Source organism: Callospermophilus lateralis, unplaced genomic scaffold (genome assembly GCF_048772815.1).
Source record: "Callospermophilus lateralis isolate mCalLat2 unplaced genomic scaffold, mCalLat2.hap1 Scaffold_45, whole genome shotgun sequence".
NCBI classification, from domain to species: domain Eukaryota; kingdom Metazoa; phylum Chordata; class Mammalia; order Rodentia; family Sciuridae; genus Callospermophilus; species Callospermophilus lateralis.
This window is the reverse complement of record NW_027514398.1, coordinates 13557984-13583575: the sequence shown is the minus strand read 5'-3', so window position 1 is coordinate 13583575 and position 25592 is coordinate 13557984. Positions and strand designations below refer to the sequence as shown.

General features: G+C 35.5%; 1 pseudogene; it reads left to right on the top strand.

The window, feature by feature from the left end:
- The window catches only part of LOC143389127 (gamma-butyrobetaine dioxygenase-like), a 44550-nt pseudogene extending 27012 nt beyond the window's left edge, over nucleotides 1-17538 (top strand).
- Nucleotides 17539-25592: the final 8054 nt, after the last annotated feature.

The window sequence follows — 25592 nt, the reverse complement described above, 5'->3', positions numbered from 1 at the left end:
TCATCTTCTGAGGTATATGGCCTTGTGAAAGATACTGTCAGTAAATATGCTATTTTGTTACTTGTTTTTTTAATTCTTAAAATATTTTTATTTTAAGGCTTAATTACATTTGATTATTAATTTTACATGAAATTAGTTTTTTTTTTACTATTAAAGGGAGATATGATTCAAAAACTTTTTTAAAACCTATGATTTTAAGCTCTTTTTTCAGAACTACAGCTGATAACTTTCTGAGACCTGATTTCCTCTCCTTCATGTTTATATGGCCCTTTTTTTTTGTTTCATCTTTATTGACAATGCATTGCTCAATCTGGAGGGGTTCCCCCCCCATCAGAAAAAAAGACTTGCTATGTAAAAGAGGTTTGTCTGGTTAGTTTCTAGAATTCACAAGGCCCAGATTACACTGATCCCTAACCCTGGACCTCCCATACTCAGCTATACTGGAATGTACAAATCCTCCCCACCCCACCTCAACACATTTACTTACCGTCCTCAAATTGTTCTACTGAACTTACTAGTGAACATCTGTGCATGATATGAGAATGTTTTAGATATGTCATGTACCCCAGTGCTTCCTTCTGTTTCTTCTTGCATTGTTGCTGATCTCACTTAGGTCTTGTGACTTTGGAAGGTTTATCTCTATCCACTTTTATTTTGGGATTATGGGAGTATCTTCTAACCTAATTTTGGTTTAGATATTGTTCATGAGTTTTAAATTTTTCATTCTAAATATTCTGTAGGAGGAATTCAGAGAGGTGTAAAAAAAAGTATATCACTGTCATAACTCCAGAATCCTTCTTCTTTTCATCAAATCTTTGTTTCATGGAGATTTCAACATTCATTTAATGGGTTGAATCGAGCAACGCTAAATGTCAGAAATGTTATTTTTGTGTTTGTACCTTTTATTTGAGGATACTAACTCTCAGCCTAAAATTGTATAAAGCCATTATTTTTCAGATATGGATCAATGTAAACTATTAACTCTAATATAAGTAAAACTGGAACCTTTTAAAACAGGACTCTAGAAATTTTGCCATGTACTGATATAAAAACAAAAAAAAATCTAAAATACTTCCTTAGAATGGAAACAATAACAATTATTGATATAAGAAATTATTTGTGATTTCCATATATTCAAAATATATCATTGACTAAGATTATAGTTTATAAACAACCAGTAAAATAATGTAAAATAATGCAATGTACAATTATAGCATGCATGTCTTCAATCAACACATTTTGGCAGTATGTTAAATACTACCAGAAAAAGAAAATGTTTGAACCCAATTCCCTAAAGTAATGAGTTGTTTTGTAAGATTTTATAGCACAACAAGGGAAACAGAAAATTGAACAGAAGCCAAGAAGAGTCATAGAGCAAACCCTGACCACACTCAATTGGACTTCTCTCATTTGCTTTCAGAAGCAGTGGGCCTTCCTACCTTCTATTTCTCCTGTGGAGGTAAATCTACTCCATCTTCAGAATGCCATTTATTCTTTATTTCTTCACTCATGTAACACTTGGTACTTTAGCTTGGGAAGATAAATTACATCAACTTGTCTTCCAAGTAGATTTCCAAGTAATTTCTGGATATTACAATCACTGTGTCTCTTCTATTTATTTCTGGATTCCCAGTTTCTAGCTCATTGTAGGTGTATAATAAATGATAATGGAAAAAGAATAGATACCTGGAGCTCTGGTGAATGACTGACTATATCTGGTTGTTCAGATGCAAATGTTACAAATATAATCTGCAATATAATATTTCTTTCCACATGTAGCTTTAAATTTTTTTTTAAACTTTAGCTAGAGAATCATTATCCATTTTGAAATTTAAAAATAGCATATGGGCATTCTGTTTTGGATCTAATGGAATAACAATGTTCAAAATAAGGAATCTTGCATAATCTGATAAGAGTTTGCAGTAGGTTCATTGGAGGTTGTGTTTGCTGGTAATAATAAATCCAGGTTTGTATATATAGACCATCTTGTCACATAAAATTTATTACAAAAAAGTTTACAAATTAATTCAACATGATTTTCCCAGTGCAAACCATAACCAAAAGACTGTAAAAAGATATAAAGAACAAATAAAGTAAAAACAATATTAAAATATTCCATAAGCACTAAAGAATTCAAATTTGTCTCAAAACACTATTGATATCATGAATATCTATGACCAGACATCTGTGTTTGGGTAAATCTAGTAGATTAGCATTCAAGACAATCCAACAACATATTCTCTAAAAATCAATAAAGTACAAGAGGTTTTAATAGAATTCTTGAAGAAATAAATGTCACTGAAAAAACAAAAGCAAATGTTTTAACAAAATGTTGTGAATGACAAGAACCATTTAGGCATCTTTAGTTAAAGCAGGAATACTTGCAAATAAAACATGCAATTACCACATTAGCACAATAGCAACCGAGTCTAAACCACTGGATTATGATGTCATATTGAGTTGTCTCTTCAGTTTTAAAACTGCTGTAATAATGGCAATTCTCAGTCATCTTCTTGGGTTCTTGCTTTACCTAGAACAACATTAGAAAGTTCTGGAGATTTAGGTTTGGGATGGATAAGTAAAAACTTAAAAGTCACAGACAATAGACATCATACTGTTTGCCATGATTAATTTCTACAAGGATGTAGAAAGGAAGACTGGATGACATTTTATGGGGTTTTCCAAACTCATCCTATAACCATTAGAATGTTTTATGGTTGGAATTGATGCGCTCCCCTCCTAGGATGTATCAGATTGTGTGAGCACAGACTTTTGGGCTACACATCTCCTACTATGCCTAAGACACTCTTGGGCTGGAAAATACTTATCATCCCCTAACTATTATCTAAGGAGGCCAGGGGGAGTTCTGATGAAGCCAAGTCCCAAGCCTCATCCCTGTAGAAGCCAATTAAAGTCAAACAAAGAAAATATCTGTTCTCTGCCTGAAGTCTGAGCCCTGGATCTCAGCCAGCTCTTAGCTATAGCAAAACTCCATCCTTAATCATAGGGAAAATCATGAAAAAGAGTGTAGGTGGACTGATACAAAACCATCATCACTTTTGTAAAGAAAATCTGAATAGTCATTTTCTGCTGATATTGTCAACAGCATTGTTGACTTAATCAAAAGATATTATACATTTTATAATTTGATGAAGTTATGTTTTTGATCTCTTTAAATCCTTTGCTACATGTTGGTAATTCTAAAAATGCCAATGTTGACAGCAGTCTGGAGCTGTATTCTATATGGGCTATAGAAGTACATGAACCTCATAGTGAACATGTATTTCTTGGCTACAGTCACTGCAATATAATGGATTTCCTGACTCCTACTTAAAATGGGTTGCAACTGGCTATATATACTCCTATTTCCCTCCACTTAGTCTCATTATAGTTTATGGCCACATATGGATGGCCATTTGACCTTCGGTGAAACATACTAAGTTATCCTTTCTAATTTTAAATGAGTAAAGCAGAACAAAATGTTATTCATTCTCAGACCTGAATAACAGGGAAGAAGCCCTACTTTTTCTCATTAAGAAAAACAGTTCCAAATGTGGGAGGACATTTTAGGTTGTGTCCCAGGAGGAAAAAGGAGGAAGGTGTCAACTTGACTGTTTTATCTCTTCCCACCCTCCTGTGGTCATTCTTAACCTACCCTTACCCTTTACCCTAGGAAAATGAAGGCTCAGAAAAGTCACTCTGTGCCCCTTCTTATGCTCATTCTGTCAATATTTATTGGTTCCCTGTTTTAGCATAGGGACTGGATTAGGTATCAGGAGAAGAGCAAAACTTGGTTTTGAACTTAGTGAATTTAAAACCCAGAAGACAAAGCAGAATTATGTTATTATACATCAAAATAGAATCAGAGTGATAATTCTTTTAAAATTGAAACTATTGTCACAAAACACCAAACAACTTCAGTTCCAATAAATGAGTCAAATGAACATACATGGAGAATCCCAAGGAGTGAGAGGTAAATGTTAAGTAAACAGGAAATGAAAAAAGGACAGAAAGTCCTAAAGAGCATCTCTTATGTGTCAAACATAGAACTTGTCTATTTGCTGTAGCAGCCCTTTGAAGTTTATAACTATTTTACTATACAAATATATAAACTGAAGTTCAGAAATTATAAATTGTCTAAGACAATTTGAAGCTAGTCCAGGTTAAATTTAAAAACTGAGTTTCTAGAATCTAGACTATGAAGGAGTTGGCACTTAAGCTGTGCTTTGACTAGTGGGTCTAGGTAGATAGAAAATTAAGAAAAGAAAAGGCAGAAAAGCTTAAGGCAAGCAGTGAAATGAGATCAACAGGATCAAAACAGAAAACTCAACTATGGCAGTAGTTGGCAAGCCTAGAACTTGCACTGGATGTTTGAATTCTGGAGAATCAATACGAACTCTGACAGGAAAAGACAGAGTGAACGTGCAGGATTAAGTAGGTTTGCCAGGTTGTAGGATATAGGTGGAATACTAGGCAAGGGGACCTGCCCCTGCGTGACATGCACCAAAACCAAGGGGATCATGTGTCCATCTTTGAATGAAATTTTTGTTTTTTGTTTTTGTTTTTTTAGTTCTGGGGATTGAACTCAGGGGTTCTCAACCTCTGAGCCACATCCCTAGCCCTATTTTTTATTTATTTAGAGATGAGGTCTCACTGAGTTGTTCAGCGCCTTGCTTTTTACTGAGGCTGGCTTTGAACTGAAGATTCTCCTATCTCAGCTTCCGGAGCTGTTAGGATTACAGGCATGCACCACTGCGCTTGGCCTGAATAAAGATTTTTTTTTTTCAATAACGTACATGGACCTATGTATTCTTTATGACAGTGGAATGTATTACAATTCTTATTATACATATAAAGCACAATTTCTCATATCTCTGGTGAATACAGAATTTTTTAAAGCACCAAAAAAAGTCATTTAAATTACGTGAATCAAACTGCCAATAATAGTATGTTCTTGATTTCTGTCTTCTGTAACTCTGCAAAAAGAATAAGAATAGAAATGGATTTCTCCAACCTGATGTTGTGTTTTTACAGAGTCAATCTCAGTAAATGGGATTTTACTCAGTATCTGATACCTCAAACTGAAAACCTGGGCATCATTCTGGACTCCATTTCCCTCTCATCCTACCTCCAATTAGTAAAAGAACCCTATTAATTCTAACTTCAAAATTCAAACCTGGCCATTCTTTCCTATGATGGCTTCTACTCTAGTCTTGGTCACCATCTGTGGTGAGCCGTTTCTGCAGATTATGGTCGCCATTGCAAGATGGCGCTGGCTCCACTGTGGTCTGTAACAAACAACTCCTTGTTTGGGAGAGTTGGTGCATTGTTTCTCAGCACCCTGTGAGAAAGTTCCACGTGGCAGCTTTGCATTGGGGCTTGGGATGCTTTATTAAGGCTGGGAGGGGCATCCGACCAAGGAGATTAGAAGAAATATCAAGGGCCTGAATAAACTGCTGAAAGAAGATTCCTGAGTTGCGTCTTCCTTGCGGGCAAGGGGTCGCGACAACCATCATCTATTTTTTTGGCATCTTTTCCCAGTACCATCTAGTCCCCCCTCAACAACAAAGCAATTCTGTAAAACAACTACTCAGTATAATTTTCACAGTGGAGAAACTCGGAGTCTTCCATCACAAATTCTTAGACTATTCCACCAGCCCTTCAGGATCTGGCTTCCCCCGTGCATCTGACGAATTTCCCCCTCCTGATTCCCTGGCAGCTCTGCTGCAGCCACACTCTCCTTGTTCTCCCACAGACATGCCAGGCACATTCCAAACTCAGCACTATTTAAAATAACTAGAAAGTAGAAGCAGTCCAAATATCCATCAGTAAGTGAATGGATAAACAAATTGTGATTATCTGAACAATAAAGTATTAAGTCATAAACATAAATTAGATACTAATACATTTTAAAATTTGAGAAATCTGGAAAGTATGCTAAGTGAAAGAAGTCAGACATATCACATACTATATAATTCCATATATATTAAATATTAAAAATAAGTATAAAAAGAAAAAGCAGTATAATGGCTGCCAAGGACCTCGAGAAGAGCAAAAAACTTCTTACTGAGAAAGTGGTTTTATTTAAGAATGATAGAAATGCTTTAAACCTGAAAGATATAGGGACTGTGGATGCAGCTCAGTGATATAGCACTCATGTAGCATGCATGAGGCCCTGGGTTCAATCCCAAGCATGCTCCCACCAAAGCCAAACAAAACAACAAGATACATAATAATTATAGTAGTGATGGTCACCACTTGTAAATGTACTAAATCCAACTGAATTACTTACTTTAAAAATTTCATTTTATGCTGGGTGTGGTGGTATATGCCTGTAATTCCAGCAGCTTGAGAGGTTGACACAGGAGGATCTTGAGTTCAAAGCCAGCCTCAGCAATGGTGACGTGGTAAGCAACCCAGTGATACCTTGACACTAAAAAAAAAAAAATACAAAATAGGGCTAGGGATGTGGCTTAGTGGTCAAGTGCCCCTTCGTTTAATCCTCAGGAACCCCTGACCAAAGGTAATAATAAATAAATAAAGCTTCATTTTGTTATATGCATCAAGCTATTAAAAAAAGATGACCTACAATTCCACATTCACTTCTTTATGAACTCTGTAGGATAGACTAGTGTGAAGATATGGTTTTGTTGAGGGGAGAAATGAGGAATGCTAATTATATTACTTCAGCCATAGAAATGTTACACTATCTTTTTGGTTCATAGTCATTATGTTAATTATTTCATAAAACGAAAAGTTATCATCCCCCTCCATATCTAATTCATTCTAACACAGTCTACTTAAACATATGTTTCTTGTATTTTACAGACATACTTGGCAAGTGCAAGACAAAATTGATGCAAACAATGTGGCTTACACAACTGGGAAGCTAAGCTTTCACACGGATTATCCAGCCCTCCACCATCCACCTGGGGTAAGGTGAGCTTCAACATATTTTCCACAAAGAAGGCCAAGGACCAAATCCTCCTATATTTTGAGTGTATAAGATTACATATTTCACCAGCTAATTTTTTTTTCAAACACAATCCAAACACAACATTTATGTGCCTGAATTCTGAATATCAGAATTGCTTAGGGATAAGACATTTTTATGTATCTTTTAAAAAAATATTTATTTTTTCTTCCTGGAAATAATTATTGGCACTTTTTGCTTTGCCATGACAGATTTTTTTAAGACAGTAGTATAACCTGGTGTCTTTTGTATATATATCCCCAGTAAGAAAGTTAAAAAAAGAAAATGAAATCAGGGAACACAAGATTGTGTTCTCCCAAAGTGTGACATGGCTGACATTTTTATCAGTTATTGCTACATGAAAACCCACTCCCTAACTTAATGGCTAAAAGGAGCTCCCACGTAAATAGCCCATTCTTGCTCTTCAGGCTGTGTTCTGCTGAGAAGTTCCTATTTGCAGATTAACTCAGCTGATGAGTTGGCTAAGGGCTGGTGACTTCATCTAGATTGGCTTGTCTGCTCCACTTGGTCTACTATCTTCCACAAGCTAGCCCAGGCTTTTGCCCATGGCAACTGACACAATGTTCAGAGAGAGAGCCAAAGTATGATAGGCTTCCTGAAGCCTGGGCTATTATTTGTGCAGTGTTTCTTCTGCTGTGTGTTATTGGTCTAAGCAAATCACAAGTCTTGCCCAGATTCAAGAAATGAAAAAATAGTCAACTCAAGGAAGGCACTGTGAACATGCATAATAATGGGATTCAAAGATAAGGGACAGAATACTCATGCTATTTTTGGAAACCATTTCCTATCTTGCTAATAAAATTCCCTCTCAAAGAAGGAGGTTCTCCATGTAGACCCATGAAGGCCCTAGAAGAATTTTTCAGTAGACACTCTTCCTTTACATCTTCACAAAATTATCATTTTAGTAAACCAAATACATTTTTAGAAAAATCACCATTAACTAAATTAAAACACAAATGGTCAGGACAATGTTTTTTTTAAAAAAAATATATGTCCTTTGCCTATTTTTAAAGCTGAACTGGACTAAATTAAATAACCACACAGAAATCTGTATCTTCAAAGATAAATGAAAATCTGGACAATTCTCAAGTTAATAAAGGAGAAATGGGCCAAAACCAAAATTAATCCCTTTTTTTCATCATCTTGACTGAACATATTTTCTCTGTGCCCTGGTTGCTACCCATTGTTCTTGCCAATATTAGCTAAACGAGTGTAGAGTTTAACCACATGTTTTAAATTATTTTGTTGATTGGAAAAAATAAATCCACATGATTTCATTGAACTAAATGATGACAGAAAAATGACTCCTATAGTCACCTTTTTGAGTGGGAGTTGACGGAGGAGACACAACAATGTGATTTATTCAAAATATGGTTCTGAGTTATTTTTCTGAAACCCTGTTATTAAAAGTCAAATTAATCAGCTCAACTCACCTTTCAGAGATCAGTTAGAGAGGTTGGATAGAATAAAACTTGAAGAATGAGACGAGAAAACTAAAGATTCTATTTCAAATTTTTAAATTACCTTCTGTATTTTATGACTTCATGTTTTGTTTCTGGGTTATAATTGAAAGCCTAAGAAAAAGCAATTAAATGTTGTCATAAATTTTCCTGAAGTACAAAGGAATTTTTGACATTTTTATAGAAAGTTATGCTTTTCAAATCATTTTGACTTGTCTTTCTTTATATGATCACTCTTAATATTCCTTTAAGGTTAACATGATTGTGACTTTTATGTAAAATGGGGAAATGAAGTACAAGGGTATAAACTTTTATAGGGTGATTCATGGGGAATTTGAACTTGAACCTAGATTTCCATCTAGTTATCATCACATCATAAAGCTCCTGAGTTGGAATTTCTAATTACATAGTTGTATAATGTGATATAATGTAATGCGATAGATTATTTGTATATATTGTCACACTTTTCAAACTCTTCAAAGACAAGGACTGAATCATACCTTTCTCTATCTCAAAACTTCATAAATCATTTTGCACATAATATAGACATAACAGATACTCTATATATAAGCAAAGTGCAAAAAGGTCTAAAATTACATAAATGATTTGATAGATTTTTATTATAATTTTACTATAATTACAATACTAGGAATTAAACCCAAGGATGCTCTATCACAGTGCTGTTTTCCCAACTTTTATTTTTTTTCTGAATAGAGCCTGAGTTGCCCAGGCTCTGCTCAAACTTGTGATTCTGATAAAAGAAAAAAATATGGATACCTGCTTATACTATTGTTCAAACTTCCATTTTGAATGTTTATTTTTTCTTTTTTATTTGAGCTTTTCCATAACAATTAGAAAAGAAATTAGAAAAGATAATTAAATGATTTATAGTAAAATGTTTACCAAATAAAAGTTTATTAAAATGTCATTTTAATTACAGATGAAATGACTTGGATAATTAGTTTCCTCTTGAGCATGCAGTTTGATGGATTTGGATCCAATGGGGTGGAGATAAGAAGACACATCTTTAATGAAACACAGATATTACTTTGCTCACTATTTTTCTCTGGGCCAAAGTTCACATGCTGCCATAAAGAAACACTTTAAAAGAAAATATTTTTTCATTCTGAATGACTCACATGAAATAAAATTTGGTTTTCTACAAATTTGAATTAGTGGTGAGGGTATCAGATTCCATCATCATTTTTCTGTCATAAGATTGTATTAAAAATTTAACTACATGAAAGAAAATGTTAGTTGGCCTTGCCTTGTGTAAAAACATCAGCTAACCTTTTAAAAAACTGATATTGAAAATATTCTGTGAGTTCACTTATGGTGAAATTGAAAAGAATCTCAAGAATCCTCCAATTCTCTCCAAAATAAAATTATGCTATCATTTTGCCATTGGAGATTGATGGACTTTTCCATTTCCTTTTCTTTTTCATCATACTGCATTGTCCCTCATGCATGTATTTTTTAAAAAAGAGAGAGTAAAAGAGAGAGAGAAAAAAAGAGAGAGAATTTTAATATTTTTTATATAGTTTTTGGCAGACACAACATCTTTGTATATGGTGCTGAGGATCGAACACGGGCCGCATGCATGCCAGGCAAACGCACTACCGCTTGAGCCACATCCCCAGCTCCATGCATGTGTTTTTGAAGCATAAAAAAATGCCATAATGTTGGCTATGGTGGCACACTCCTAAAATCCCAGTGGCTCAGGAGGCTGAGGCAGGAGGATCACTAGTTCAAAGCCAGCCTCAGGAACTTAGAAAGTCCCTGAGTAACTCAGCAAGACCTAGTCTGTAAATAAGATATATATAAAAAAATAAAAGGGCTGAGGATGTGGCTCAGTAGTATAGTTCCTTGGGGTTTACCAAAAAAGAAAAAAAAAATGCCATCAATTTAAAGATTGAACCATTATTAATTTAGACCAGTTATCTTTCAACATCAATAAATAAGGATGGATATTTTAAATTGGCAATGCACAGCTATATATACACACCACACAATACTGAATAACTAAGAGTAGAAGTGGTGAGAGAGGGCATCCCTGTCTTGTTCCAGATTTTAGAGGGAATGCCTTCAGTTTTTCTCCATTCAGAATGATGCTAGCCTGAGGCTTAGCATAGATTGCTTTTACAATGTTGAGGTATGTTCCTGTTATCCCTAGTTTTTCTAGAGTTTTGAACATAAAGGGATGCTGTACTTTGTCGAATGCTTTTTCCGCATCTATCGAGATGACCATATGGTTCTTATTTTTAAGCCTGTTGATGTGGTGAATAACATTTATTGATTTCCGTATATTGAACCAACCTTGCATCCCAGGGATAAATCCTACCTGATCATGGTGCACAATTTTTTTGATATGTTTTTGTATCTGGTTCGCCAGAAGTTTATTGAGGATTTTTGCATCTAGGTTCATTAGAGATATTGGTCTGTAGTTTTCTTTCTTTGAAGTGTCTTTGTCTGGTTTAGGAATCAGGGTGATGTTCAACATAGTTCTCGAATCACTGGCCAGAGCAATTAGACAGACGAAAGAAATTAAAGGCATAAAAATAGGAAAAGAAGAACTCAAATTATCACTATTTGCAGATGACATGATTCTATACCTAGCAGACCCAAAAGGGTCTACAAAGAAACTATTAGAGCTAATAAATGAATTCAGCAAAGTGGCAGGCTATAAAATCAACACGCATAAATCAAAGGCATTCCTGTATATCAGCAACAAATCCTCTGAAATGGAAATGAGGACAACCACCCCATTCACAATATCCTCAAAGAAAATAAAATACTTGGGAATCAACCTAACAAAAGAGGTGAAAGACTTATACAATGAAAACTACAGAACCCTAAAGGGAGAAATAGAAGAAGATCTTAGAAGATGGAAAAATATACCCTGTTCATGGATAGGTAGAAGTAACATCATCAAAATGGCGATATTACCAAAAGTTCTCTATAGGTTTAATGCAATGCCAATCAAAATCCCAATGGCATTTCTTGTAGAAATAGAGAAAGCAATCATGAAATTCATATGGAAAAATAAAAGACCCAGAATAGCAAAAACAATTCTAAGCAGGAAATGTGAATCAGGCGGTATAGCTATACCAGACTTCAAACTATACTACAGAGCAATAGTAACAAAAACAGCATGGTACTGGAACCAAAACAGGCAGGTGGACCAATGGTACAGAATAGAGGACACAGAAACCAATCCACAAAACTACAACTATCTTATATTTGATAAAGGGGCTAAAAGCATGCAATGGAAGAAGGATAGCATCTTCAACAAATGGTGTTGGGAAAACTGGAAATCCATATGCAACAAAATGAAACTGAATCCCTTTCTCTCGCCATGCACAAAAGTTAACTCAAAGTGGATCAAGGAACTTGATATCAAATCAGAGACATGGCGTCTGATAGAAGAAAAAGTTGGCTATGATCTACATACGGTGGGGTCGGGCTCCAAATTCCTCAATAGGACACCCATAGCACAACAGTTAATAACTAGAATCAACAAATGGGACTTACTCAAACTAAAAAGTTTTTTCTCAGCAAAAGAAACAATAAGAGAGGTAAATAGGGAGCCTACGTCCTGGGAACAAATCTTTACTCCTCACACTTCAGACAGAGCCCTAATATCCAGAATATACAAAGAACTAAAAAAATTAGACAATGAGATAACGAATAACCCAATCAACAAATGGGCCAAGGACCTGAACAGAAATTTCTCAGAGGAGGACATACAATCAATCAACAAGTATATGAAAAAATGCTCACCATCTCTAGTAGTCAGAGAAATGCAAATCAAAACCACCCTAAGATACCATCTCACTCCAGTAAGATTGGCAGCCATAAGGAAGTCAAACAGCAACAAGTGCTGGCGAGGATGTGGGGAAAAGGGTACTCTTGTACATTGCTGGTGGGACTGCAAATTGGTGCGGCCAATTTGGAAAGCAGTATGGAGATTTCTTGGAAAGCTCGGAATGGAACCACCATTTGATCCAGCTATTCCCCTACTCGGTCTATTCCCTAAAGACCTAAAAAGAGCACACTATAGGGACACTGCTACATCCATGTTCATAGCAGCACAATTCACAATAGCAAGACTGTGGAACCAACCTAGATGCCCTTCAATAGACGAATGGATAAAAAAAAATGTGGCATTTATACACAATGGAGTATTACTCTGCATTAAGAAATGACAAAATCATAGAATTTGGAGGGAAATGGATGGCATTAGAGCAGATTATGCTAAGTGAAGCTAGCCAATCCCTTAAAAACAAATGCCAAATGTCTTCTTTGATATAAGGAGAGTAACTAAGAACAGAGTAGGGACGAAGAGCATGAGAAGAAGATTAACATTAAACAGGGATCAGAGGTGGGAGGGAAAGGGAGAGAGAAGGGAAATTGCATGTAAATGGAAGGAGACCCTCAGGGGTATACAAAATTACATACAAGAGGAAGTGAGGGGAAAGGAGGGAAAATATAAGGGGGAGAAATGAATTACAGTAGAGGGGGTAGAGAGAGAAGAGGGGAGGGGAGTGGGGAGGGGGGATAGTAGAGGATAGGAAAGGCAGCAGAATACAACAGACTCCAGAATGGCAATATGTAAATCAATGGTTGTGCAACTGAAGTGATTCTGCAATCTGTATATGGGGTAAAAATGGGAGCTCATATCCCACTTGAATCAAAGTGTGAAATATGATATATCAAGAACTATGTAATGTTTTGAACAACCTACAATAAAAATTAATTAAAAAAAAAGAAAAAAAAACTAAGAGTATATTATAAAGGGATTTTTCTCTTTGTAAACAAAAGACTTGCTGTATACATGTTTTTAGGCAAATAAGCCAAAGTTTGAATACCAGGTTTTCCACATTTTAGCCAAATTCTTATTATCTAGCCAGTTTTGACACCTCTATATCTCAGTCTCTCCATCTGCAAAATGAAGATAAAACTATCAAATTCTAAGGATTCTTATGTGTAGTAATATATATGATACAATTTCAATTTTAGAATAAATTATATATAAAATTATAAAAACTGGGGAAACTTGTATATTAGATTTGGAAGAGAAGCAGTATTTATGTTCTAGATCAGCATTATCCAATAGTAGTCACTAGTCACAAGTGACTATTCACACTTTAATTAAAATTAGACTAAATAAAATTCAAAATTCAATTCCTCAGTGACACTACATTTCAGGCACACAATAGCCAGGTGAAATTAGAGATTGCCAGTAGACAAAAATAAAGATGCCTGCTCTCACACAGCTTGAGTTCTAGTGGGGAAGGGGAGAATTTGAAATTTTTAAATAAATAAGCAAATCATAATGAATATTAAAAACTATTACAGGCTTAAGGGGGAAAAAAGGAAAAGTAGATCAAGATTAAGGGAATCTGTAGGACCAAAGACTTAGTACGGATAAAATTTTCATCATTCAATAGTGTAGCAAGGGAAAGATTTGAGCAAAGACTTAAAGAAGTGAAGGAGTTTTCTAGAAAGTACTAAAGCAAGAGTCCTAAGAAATCTTCAAGAACATGTCTAGAGAGTTCCAAGAAACAACCAGAGCTGAGAGAAGGGAAGTGTGTTAGAAGAGGAAGTCAGATGAGGTCAGCTCATCTGTAGTGTTGTTAATAACTATAAACACCTAGGTTCTTATTCTGAGTGAAGTAGGGAGCTTTCATAAGGTTTTGACCAAAGGAAAGACATTTGAATTTAGTTATGAGTTATGTAGATCCTCTGGCTGTGGTGTTGAACATAGTATAAAATAGAACAAGAACAGGAGAGGGAAGACGAGGCAAGTAACTACAGCTAGTGCTCCCTTAGAGATGATGGCACCCTGAACATGAGTGTTCCAAGTGACAGTAATGGCCATGTTGAAAAGGATATATTTTTCAGGGAAAAAGATTATTTTCCTGATAGTTTGGATAAGACTTATGAAGGAAAGACAATCCTCAGGAATATATTCTAGATCACAGTGAGAAGCTGAGGTGTTCTCTGAGAACTCAGCCATTGAGGGGAGAAAGAGAAGAAATAATTCAAGCTTCTTAGTCATACTATTACAGTTTTAATTGTCTAAACAGCCCCTTTAAAATGAGAACTTTTATCATCAGGAGATAGATGACTCCTGATGATATATACACTTTACACGTGTATATAAATGTATCAAAACATTGTTACCCTATTAGTGTATAATTTTTATGTTTTATGTTTTATGTATGAGTTGAAATAAATTTAAATTTTAAAAATCCATGAAAATAAAAATTTTTGTTAAGACCTAAAATAATTGCAGATTCTCTAAGAGGAGTGAAGCAAGAAACTTAGTTATTGAATGAGATTAACTGAATATCCATCAACCAAATCATGACTTGGCTTTGATATATTTTGTAATGCAATCCAAAATTTGGCCATTTGCAAGGTCTCAGGGATATCCATGAAGAGAATAAAGTGTTTAACATTAATGCATTTAAAAATACATTTTTAACAACAAGAGAGAAAACAAGAGTTTTAGTTAATGAGGGCTTCTGAGATAACTCCTGAGTGTTTGGGTTAATTGAATTTTCTTGTTGTTAAACTTTTAAATTCTTTTGAAATTTTCATATCCTTCCTAGTACAAAAGAGTTTCTAAAGCTGCTAAAAGAATCAGTAACAATCCAATAAAATAAAAATAAATTAATGAAGAAATTGGTACAAAAAATAATAGTGGAATTAATCAATCCTATTGATTGCAAGTTTACTCATGTGAATACAAGTCTTTTATTTGCTATCTATGCAACCACTTATTCAATGACTTCCCCTTGCTAATTCAGTTTCTTTTCTTTTTTTTTTAAAGAGAGAGAGAGGGAGGGAAGGAGGGAGAGAGACAGAACTTTTTAATATTTATTCTTTAGTTTTTCGGCAGACACAACATCTTTGTTTGTATGTGGTGCTGAGGATTGAACCCGGGCTGCCCTCATGCCAGGCGAGCGTGCTACCTCTTGAGCCACATCCCCAGCCAACTCAGTTTCTTTTCTTAAAAAAAAGAATACCTGCCACTTATCAATAAATTTATGATGAAGTAGGAAGTCTAGAGTTAATAAATGGAAGCACTTACCAAAATGCCTATCAGTGAAAATGCAAAGTATATTTGATCTTGTTATAATTTAATTTTATAAATGCCAACAATTTACTGATAATAGTTTTCTATTTCAGATCCAACCTAGAAACCAAAGCGAAGAAAGAATATAATCAGTTATAAGAGTCAAATTATATCTAAAGTCTGAAATAATTTTTTCCTGCAGATTCTCTCATAAAATGTGATACAATAGATAATACCATAGAGACACTCCTCCAGTAAAAGCAAGAAGTTTTATAAAATATCCCATCTCCCTGCAAGAGTAATGGGAAATATTCATAGTGGCAACTGGGACTGCGGGAGATATCTATGGTCCTTATTTCGGGTTCTTGTTGGCATCACTGATGATGATTTGCCTAGATTGGTTCACTGTCATCTTGTTGCTGGTTTATTTTTAAACATTTGTCCTTTGTTCACAGATAAATATATATGTAATTATTCTCATCTTTTATGACATTTTACCCTTCCTCTGCATGAAAGTTTGCATTAGATGCTTCTTTTTATTCTGTTGTTCTGTAAAGGAATTTCCTGCTTATTAAGAACCAATTTTGCATTTTAGGTTGATCCTTAAGGTTTCAGCCCTCCACTTCCTCTAACTCTTCAATCCTGAGATTAATGTCTTCTCTAGTAGTCAATTGCATCCTTCCTTCTGTATCCTGACATTGATAATGGTTCACTCTCTGTGTGACCAGTCAGCTAAGTGCAGCCCAGACTCAACACAAGTTCTCTATGTCCAAGCAAATGGAACAGTTTGTTTGGTCTGATCCACCAGGTGTGGGCTTCACTCAACTGTTGGCTACCATTACTAGCCCCTAGGTTTGTCCCCTGGAGACACTCTTTAGGAAGTAATACTAAGCAATATGTCACCATCCTGGACCACTTTCTCTCCTATTTTCATTCATACTTACTGTTTCTACCTAAAGGAAAAATAAAATTTGGGAGTTGCTTGGTACTTAAGGTCTGGCTGAAAGTCCACCTTCCCAATAAGCCAAAAACAAAAACTGTATACACACACACAGAAAAAAATCTCCGCTTTTTTCCTCTGTATGTAAGTGATGTCCATGTCTTGCTAATTATAACCAGCATAGTCCAAACTTCAGAAAGTTTGTTATCTTTTCTTACATTGAAAGTTGTGTTATCTTGCATTTTCATGATCACAGTACATATTATAAGAAAGGGTAGAGAAATCACAACATTAGAATCTTCCAAGGTACTAAAGAGACTTCAGTACTCCCCCAAAGCATAAAAAATATACACACACAACAAATGTTTATTTACCAACTCTTATGCCCAGGCTTTATGTTGAGAGCTGGGAATACAATATTGAGTGAGATACAGTACCAATCTTCTAAAGGTCTCCAGACTAAGACATATGGTATAGAGAGGTAGATAGGAAGAATGTTCTCAGGCTAGTCTCTTCTTTCCTCTATTCTTCACTTTCCCCCATCTCCAAACTAGGCATTAAATAAGAACCATATATGTCAAGCTTTTAAAGAATAAAACTTTCTTCCTGCCCCACTACCCCAATAAAATATTAGGACCCAAATTAGATAAAATACAAAAAGTAACTGACCTATAAACTCACTGCTTGAGATTTTAATATGTAAAGCCTATTTTAAAGAACAACAAATAAATTTCACTAAGCATAACAAAATGTTGACTTGAATATATCAGTAACATTTTAATTTTAGTATAATCCCTCCTAGCATTTTTGCAGTGAGATTTCTAAAAACACTTATTGAATGAATGAATGAAAAACATGAAGAAATACATTGTACCACAGGTAAATTGAATATCTTGACCCTTACAAATGTAAATAGATACGTCATGAATTACGTTAATTTTTTCTCCTCAACAGGTTAGATGACAAAGGCCAAGTGGTTCACATCAACTTCAACAATGCAACCAGAGACATGATATTTGATGTACCTGTTGAGAGAGTTCAGCCTTTTTTACTGTTCTAAAAGAATTTGTTGATCTCATGAACAGCAAAGAAAACAAGTTTGTCTTCAAGATGAATCCAGGTCAGTAGGGACATTTTTTCAAAAAAGTAAAAAATTGGATTTTTCTCCAACTTTACCCATGAAGAATGATATCCAGAATAGTTTTACAGTAGAATCTTGGTGAACTGCTGACTTGCTTAAACAGCAGCCTCCTGGCTCCCACCTCTGCTACTTGAAAGAAACTCTGGGCCAAATGAAACCTTCTGTCTGATATTAAGTCTGGTGTTTTCTATTTTCTATCCTAATAGCCTATCAATACAAGCTGAGCCTTCTACTTTATTTTCCTATCCTGGTAGATAAATATGTCCTCATAATGCCGATCATAAAACACTTAAGTAAAGTTTATTTCTAAAACTTATGGGCAGAGATAGTATTGCCTGGAATAAAATAGTACTTGGAGTACTCTAGCTACTTGAAATAAAGGCACAAAAAACACTGATTTTTTTTTTCTACACCATCTCTGCTAAGTGAAGTGCCTACACAATTTAGTCTTTTTTATTTATTTGTTTTTAATTGACAAACAAAATTGTGTATATTTGTCATATACATGTTGCTTTTAAGCATGTATATATTATGGAATGGCTAAATCATTCTAATGAATATATTCATTATCTCACATAGGTATGATTTTTTTTTAACAGTGGGAACACAAAGTCTACTTTCCTGGCAACTTTCAAGAATATAGTACATTGTTATTAGCTATAGATACCATATTGTACAATGATTCTCTTGAACTTAAGGCTTTTGTTATCTATAGTGAAAGGCATAATTTGTCTCTGCTCTTGACTTGGCCAAATGGAAGATTCATTTTACTGTAATTGTTTTTATTTCTTTTCTTTTTTCTTTATCTGTCTTTCTTATTTTTTCTCATGACAGTGTCTTGCTATATTTTCCAAGATGGGTCTGAAACTCCTGAACTCAAGTGAGCCTCCTATCTCAGTCCTCCAAGAAGCTGAGACTACCTGAGTGCACCACCATGCATGGTGGAAATTATTTTTAAAATTGAACTTTGGCATAATATAAGACTAGAAATCACCATAAACCAACACAGTAAAAGCAGGTCGATTTTAAGAGTGGCAACATGTAAACTGAAACAACATGGGGGAAAATAGTTGGAATCCAGGTTTACCATGTGAAGGCAATGCAGCTTTGGGCAAATCCCTTAACTTGTTGAAGCTTTGATGTTCTCACATATGAAAGGGTAATTCTCTTTATAGAGTTCTTATAAATCTTAAAAACAATGTCCATAAAAGACTGGGAATATGAAAGACCAAGTAAGAATATCACTGTCTTTATAATGATTTGAAACTGTTCAACTAGGTGAACAATTTCCTAATTATGAGATAAGTGACAAGCAGTAAAAAACAATAAAAAGCTTTACACAGAGCAAATCTTCCAAGTAAGAATTATTAAGGTGTCCACAGGAGCCTACCAGGCTATGTGATTTAAGTGTCAAGGCATAAAGCAGTTTGCATCTAGAGGTTGATTAGTGTGACAGAAATGTGCAGTTTTGAGTAAAGAAATAACTGTGCTGTTTATTGATATGAACTGAGTAGCAGTGGGGTTTTGCCTGTTATATTTGCCTGCTTTGTAAATCATTTAAACACAAATTATTCATAATGGAAAAAAATTCTTTCATTTAGGTGATGTGATTACTTTTGATAATTGGTGCTTACTTCACGGTCGACGAAGTATGAAGCAGGAACTGAGATAACTCTCCATCTGGAGGGAGCCTATGCTGATTGGGATGTGGTGATGTCAAGGCTTCACATCTTAAACCAGGGCGTTGCAAATGAGAACTGAATCTTGTGTCTCTAATTTTAATAAGATTTTGGTCACTTCATTTATAAGATATGTCATGGTTATTCAAAGATCACAATCTGTATGGTTCACATATCAATTTAGCAATACATTGTTGCTTGTAATTCTACTCAATGTCAGCCTTTTCAATGGTGTAGTAATATAACCTCTTCTCCAAATATATCATTCTTCTGTCTTATTGAATGTTTAGACCCTAATTTCTTTTGCCCACATAAGAGTGTTTCCAGAATGCCTACAAATAGTTTTTAAAGCAAATGAAATATTTCTTCTACAGTTTTTTATTTAAAAGAGTTTTTGCTTCAAATAAAACTTGGGCTTCAGATAAAATTTCTTAAAACATGCTTCTGCTCTGTTGCCTATGGAGTCTCATTTTTCATGACTTCATATGACTTTCTTGGGAAAAAGATATTTTCAAAGAACGTTTTTATTCACTTTTGTTATAGAATTCCATTAGCCAAATTTCCAATGTGGTGACCTCAACATTGTTTGGTAATACCTAAATTATGATAGCAAAGCCAAGTATACCAAACTAAGAAAAAAATAATCTTATCTCCCTAAATTTCTCTTACCCCAAATGAAACTCCCACAGACCACCAGCATTGCTTACCCCTGTGCATGGATCCATTCTTATTCCTTGTCTCCAAGTAACAACTGGGAAGAGAAAACCAAGACACAGGTAGCACTCAGGAATGGGCTACCTGTCTGCCACCCTCTGCTCTCTTCAGGGCCAATGCCTTGCTCTAGTGGTGGAACACAGCAATGGAAGTCTCAGTCCTGTTGAGCCCAGTTCCTCACCCCTGACACAAGGGGAGCCTTATCATTAGCATTTGCTGAAATCCCAGTAATACAGACATCTTATAGTCCATAGTATTTGGACCCAACCAAGCCTCCTGTTCTAAAAGTCTTAAACAACACTGCCACCCTGGCAGGGCACTCCCTGTTGCCTCAAGACCACATGTAAACATTGCTTTCATTCATATTTTAATTTTCCTTCACACAGTTTCCATGGCACTCAGAGTCTGGATCAAGAGTACCTTTATCCCATGTCAGAGCACTCCTCTGATGCTCTGAACTCTAGTATTAAGTCTACATCACCAGCCCAGACTCCTCCTTATTATAATATTGTTCATTGATGGGACTTCCATGTCCTTTTGTATTATCTGGTCTTGACGAGGGCCACTGCAGTGTGTAACATATGCTTCATTTCTTTGAACTTGAAAAGGAATGGGCTGGATTCCCAATCTCTCCTCAAATACTCCTAAAATGGAAATAGGTGAGTTCAATAGGGGAATGACCTAGTTCAAAAGTGCAGCATTCAATACCTCAAAACAAATAATTTACTGGAGTGAGCTCAGATTCATCTATCCAAAGCATCTAATTTCCAAGCACTTTCCAAATGACACTGCATTTTTTATTCATTTAGCAGATATTTATCCCACACTGTGATATATGCAGAATAAAGATGCAGAAGGTCCTGAAATAAGCCTTTTTATAGCCTATTAAGGAATCAGATAAGGATTAGATAATGATGTGTCACATTAACAGGATGGTTCATAGGAAGGCAACCAAGCCAGAATGAGAAGGCTCCAGGAAAGTTGCAGTCTGAGTTAATTATAAGAACTAATGGTAATTTTTCAAGTAAAATTATTATCTGTGTCTCTTATGCTCTCCAATTAAAGCATAAGAGGCACAGATAGTGAGAGTAAACACAGAACACGTGTTGACTCTTAAATGAGAAAAGCAGAAAGCAGACTACAGCAGCAGTGTAAATGCTGGGATTGGATGTCTAGGCTCAACTCATAATGATGGCAATCATTTAACTATGTCTCTTTCCCCCTAAACCTCATTTCTTTCTACCTATAAATGAGACTAATAACAGTTATTATTTCATATATTTTTAAATAAAAATTTTAAAGAAAATGAAGTTGTGTTTTCCCAAATTTCTGAGATGATGAGTCACACCCACAGGGCCTTTTCTTTTTAAGAAAAAAAGACAGCATCCCAGATAATTCCCTGAAGATTATGATTCAATAAGTATGGGACAATGACCACCAACTATATTTTTACCAAGTATCCCAGGTGATGTGTATCACTAGTAAAGTTTGGAAAATACTGATATATACATATTAGTATAGTTCCAGCTCAGGGTAAGTTTTCAATTGATGTTAACTGTTATTACTTATAATAATAGAGGTTGTAGAGGGAGACGGTGGGTTAGGGTGAGAAGAGATAAATGAGACTGAAGACAGAGACAAGGCCAAATCATGAAATGTTTAAATGCACGCTGCATAACAGAGTTGGTATTTTATCTTGAAAGAGCAAGGAAAAGCCATTTAAAGGAATCAAGCAGTGAAATGCCTTAATCAGTTATTCATTTTTTAAAGACCCATTTGGCTTCATTCTAGAGGAAATTGTATGAGAGCAAAACTAAAACTCATAAATTTACTTAGGAGATTACTGCAGGGAGCCTTATAAAAAATGAAGAAAGATTGCACTAGAACACTGGGAAGGTGGGATACAAGGATACTTAGAAGGCCAGATCTAAAAGGCTTGACCCACGAAAAATAAGAAGAAGGGAGATGTCTAGGGTCTCTCTTAGTTTTCTCATTAGGAAAATGCTTTACACAGAGAAGTGACAGCTGTCCATTTGGCAGTTGGATATATGTGCACATAGAGCTCTGAACAGAGATCTGGATTAGAAATCTACATTTGGAAAGTGTAAAGACTGTAGTTGAAATCATCACTTGCTTCCTTGGAGACATAGTGACTAAAGACACACCCATAATGGGTTGATGATAAACTAATGATATTTTTCATAATCAGTTTTATGAAAAATACAGGCTTATATTGAAAATCATATAAACTTCTCACATACTGTATTTTTGTCTCCAGAAGACAGTGTCCCAAGCCACCACTCCACAGCCTTCCTGTTTCTTTCTCTGCAGCAAATATTATTTCTGTCCTGGAAAGGAGATATAGAGAATTGGATGCAATTGCAACAATTTCTTAAGTGTTATATATAACATGACATATATTGGGCAAAGCAGCTGATGCTGAATAAAAATTATTGGGTTTCCTGGACACAATTGTCTGAATAATTGACTTACCCCAAACTCATAACAGACCTGATGTAACTTTGATTAGGAAATACCCCTATTGGCGGTACAGATGCTACTGCCTTCCATTTCTCTGATTTGTCTTGGAGCATGTTAGCTGCTTGCTAGTTATTTGAAATAACTCCACAGTTCACCAGAATGACATGTCACACAGTGTCCTGATGATCTCTATCTCTTCATTTAGCCAACCATTAAAAGGCGAGCGAATGAATACTGGTAGAAGGAATTTATGCAAGAAAAGAAATTCTATATCTAAGTAACACTGAGGTTAATTTCTTTTCAGAAGTTTAGACTATGAAATGGGAGAAGTCTTTTAGAGAAAAGTACTCCTGTGTGTTAAACATCACTGGGGATACATTTGAAGCAAAAGTTCTTGGAATGAATATGTGATAGATTTGGATGTGACAGCTTAATGTATACCTGAATCTGTGCACATTTTTCCCCAGTTGTCTAAAATACCCTTCTCTATATACTATACTGCCTTTTAGCTCAAAAACTCCCCTTCTTCAAAATTCAATTCAATTGGCCAACAGGATGGTAGAAAGGAAGGTTCTACACTCATATCCCCCCAAAGCAACAATAATTTTGACAGCCACCAATAGAAAATGCATTTTTAGAAGGAATTTTGAGAATCCGGCAGGAAGTGACAAAATCCCAGTGACGCAAGACTAAAAAGGCCTGTTTTGAGAAGGCAGATCTATATTCCAGTAGCAGACCCAGAATCATCCCTACCTCCTGTCGTCTTAGATATAGCTCTGTTTGGCCTTCATCTTGCCACCAGGATCATGTGGGACCAAGGGTGAATCATTCCCCTTTTTCCCATGCCCTTGGTAATAGGGCTGCTAAATTTGATTCCAGCTGAGGACGCTAAAATGAGTTGTGACCCAGCTCTCTCTGCTCCCAGCCATATGGGAACATTCCTGCCTGCATAGAGACCCACTAGGAGACACATTTGTCCATGACCTTGGAAGCCAATTTGCCTAGATCCTGAAAGAGCCCTGCAACCCTCCAGGCCCTCTCAGCTGCAGGCTAGGGATCCACCATGAGACATGCCCATTTCATGCCCCTGGATTCTGCTTGCTGTCTCAGTCAGATTGCAGATCCTAAGGCATCTCTAGAAAACAGATCCCAGGACCCCAGCAAGAAGCACCATGTACCATGTACCTGAAGGTAGACTTATAGACTACAGTCTCAACTGTAAGCACAGAAGTATCCTTCTGACTCTCTTCTGGTATTGCCTCCCCAAATCCCGCCTAATAACCTGGTGAGAGCCTTCCCAGGTACCTGATAGGAGACATAACATTCTGTGAACCCAGCAGCAAATGTGCTGTCTATGGACATAACTATAGACCCTGAAGTAGACCCCTGTCCCAGCTCCAACACTACTAACCAAGGTCCTGGAGGCAGTCTAGTATACCCAGGGGCCAGACAAGATTCACACTGGCTGAGCCTCAAATAACAGCCACAAGATCCATCAGAGGTCATGCAACCTGCTTTAGATTCAGTCAATTGTGATCCTAGAAGCAATTACATCAAGGCAGAGACCCAACTGAAAAAAAAGTGTTCACCTGCTAAAACTAGTCTGTAAATACCTGAAGAAGTGTTTGCTTCTTTAAATGCATAGATACTAATTCAAGGTTACATATATCAAAGAAAGAGGCAAACACACCATCTCCAAGGGATATTAATGGATTTCCTATAACTAACCCCAAAGAAATGGAGATCCCTGGGTTACTTGACAAATAATTCAAACTAATCAGTGTAAAAAAATTCAGTGGGATATAAGACAGCAAAACAGATTAGAAAACTAAACAAAACCAGAAAAGCAGCAGATTCAGTCATGCAGAATAAGGAATTAGCATACTTGAAAACAAGGCATTGACAATAAGCCAATGAGCAAAAAGAAAAGAAAAAGTAAGGGAAAAAAAGACAAGAAAGCACACCTGACCTATCAGACATCATCAAGCAATTGAACAAAGGAGGACAAGCAATATCAATTCAAAGACTATATTCTTTGAGACACATTATAACCAATTTGCCAAAAGGCAAAGATAAAGAAAACGTTGAATGCAGCAAGAATGACTTATAGCCTACAAAGGAGCCTCCATGAGGCTGGATTTCTATCAGAAACTTTACTGGCCAAGAGAGAGTAAGAGGACATATTCAAAGTGTAGAAAAAAAACTGCCAACCAAGAATACTGTATTTGTCAAAACTGTCCTTTAGAAAGCAAGAAAGGATTTCCAGATAAGCAAGTGCTGAGGACGTTTATCACCACTAGACCTAGAACAAATCCCAAAGAGATTTCTTCAAATAGAAGTGAAAAGACATAAAGTAACAACATAACATTAGAAAATATAAAACTCATTGGTAATGGCAAATATATAGTCAAATTCAGAATTCTCTAATTCTGTCTGTAATTGTAGTGTATAAATTGTGTTTGAGGGAAGCAAAAGTTCAGAATTTTTATATTTAATAGAAGTTAACAGTTTAAAATAAACTGCTACACCTGTAAAATATTTCAGACAAGTCTGATTGTAACCACAAAGAGAAAACCTCTAGAATCAAACATACCCCTACAAATAATCATCAAATCACAAAGGAAGACAACAAGAGAGAAATAAAGGAACTAAGAAGCACAGTCAGAAAACAATTTAACAATATGGTAATAGTGATTGAATATATTAATAAAAGTAAGATCCAACAGTATATGTTACCTATAAGAGACCCACTTCAGCTTTAAAAGCACAGAAGTGAAGTGAAGAAAGAGAAAGTTATTCTGTGCAAGTGATAACCAAACTAGAGCATGGTTGACTCTACTTAAACTAAAGAAAGACATTAAACGGTCTGTGTTAGCAGATGACATGATCTTTTACACAGAAAACCCTAAATGCTCCACTTTAATATGGGTAAATCAATTCAACAACTTCAGTAAAGTTACAAGATACCAAGGAAACACAGGAGAAATAGCCTCTTCAGTGAATCAGATATGGCAAGATTATGAAATAATTAAAATAGAAATTTTTAAAACTATGATTAATATAATCTCATAATGGGAAAAAGTAGACAATATGTAAGTG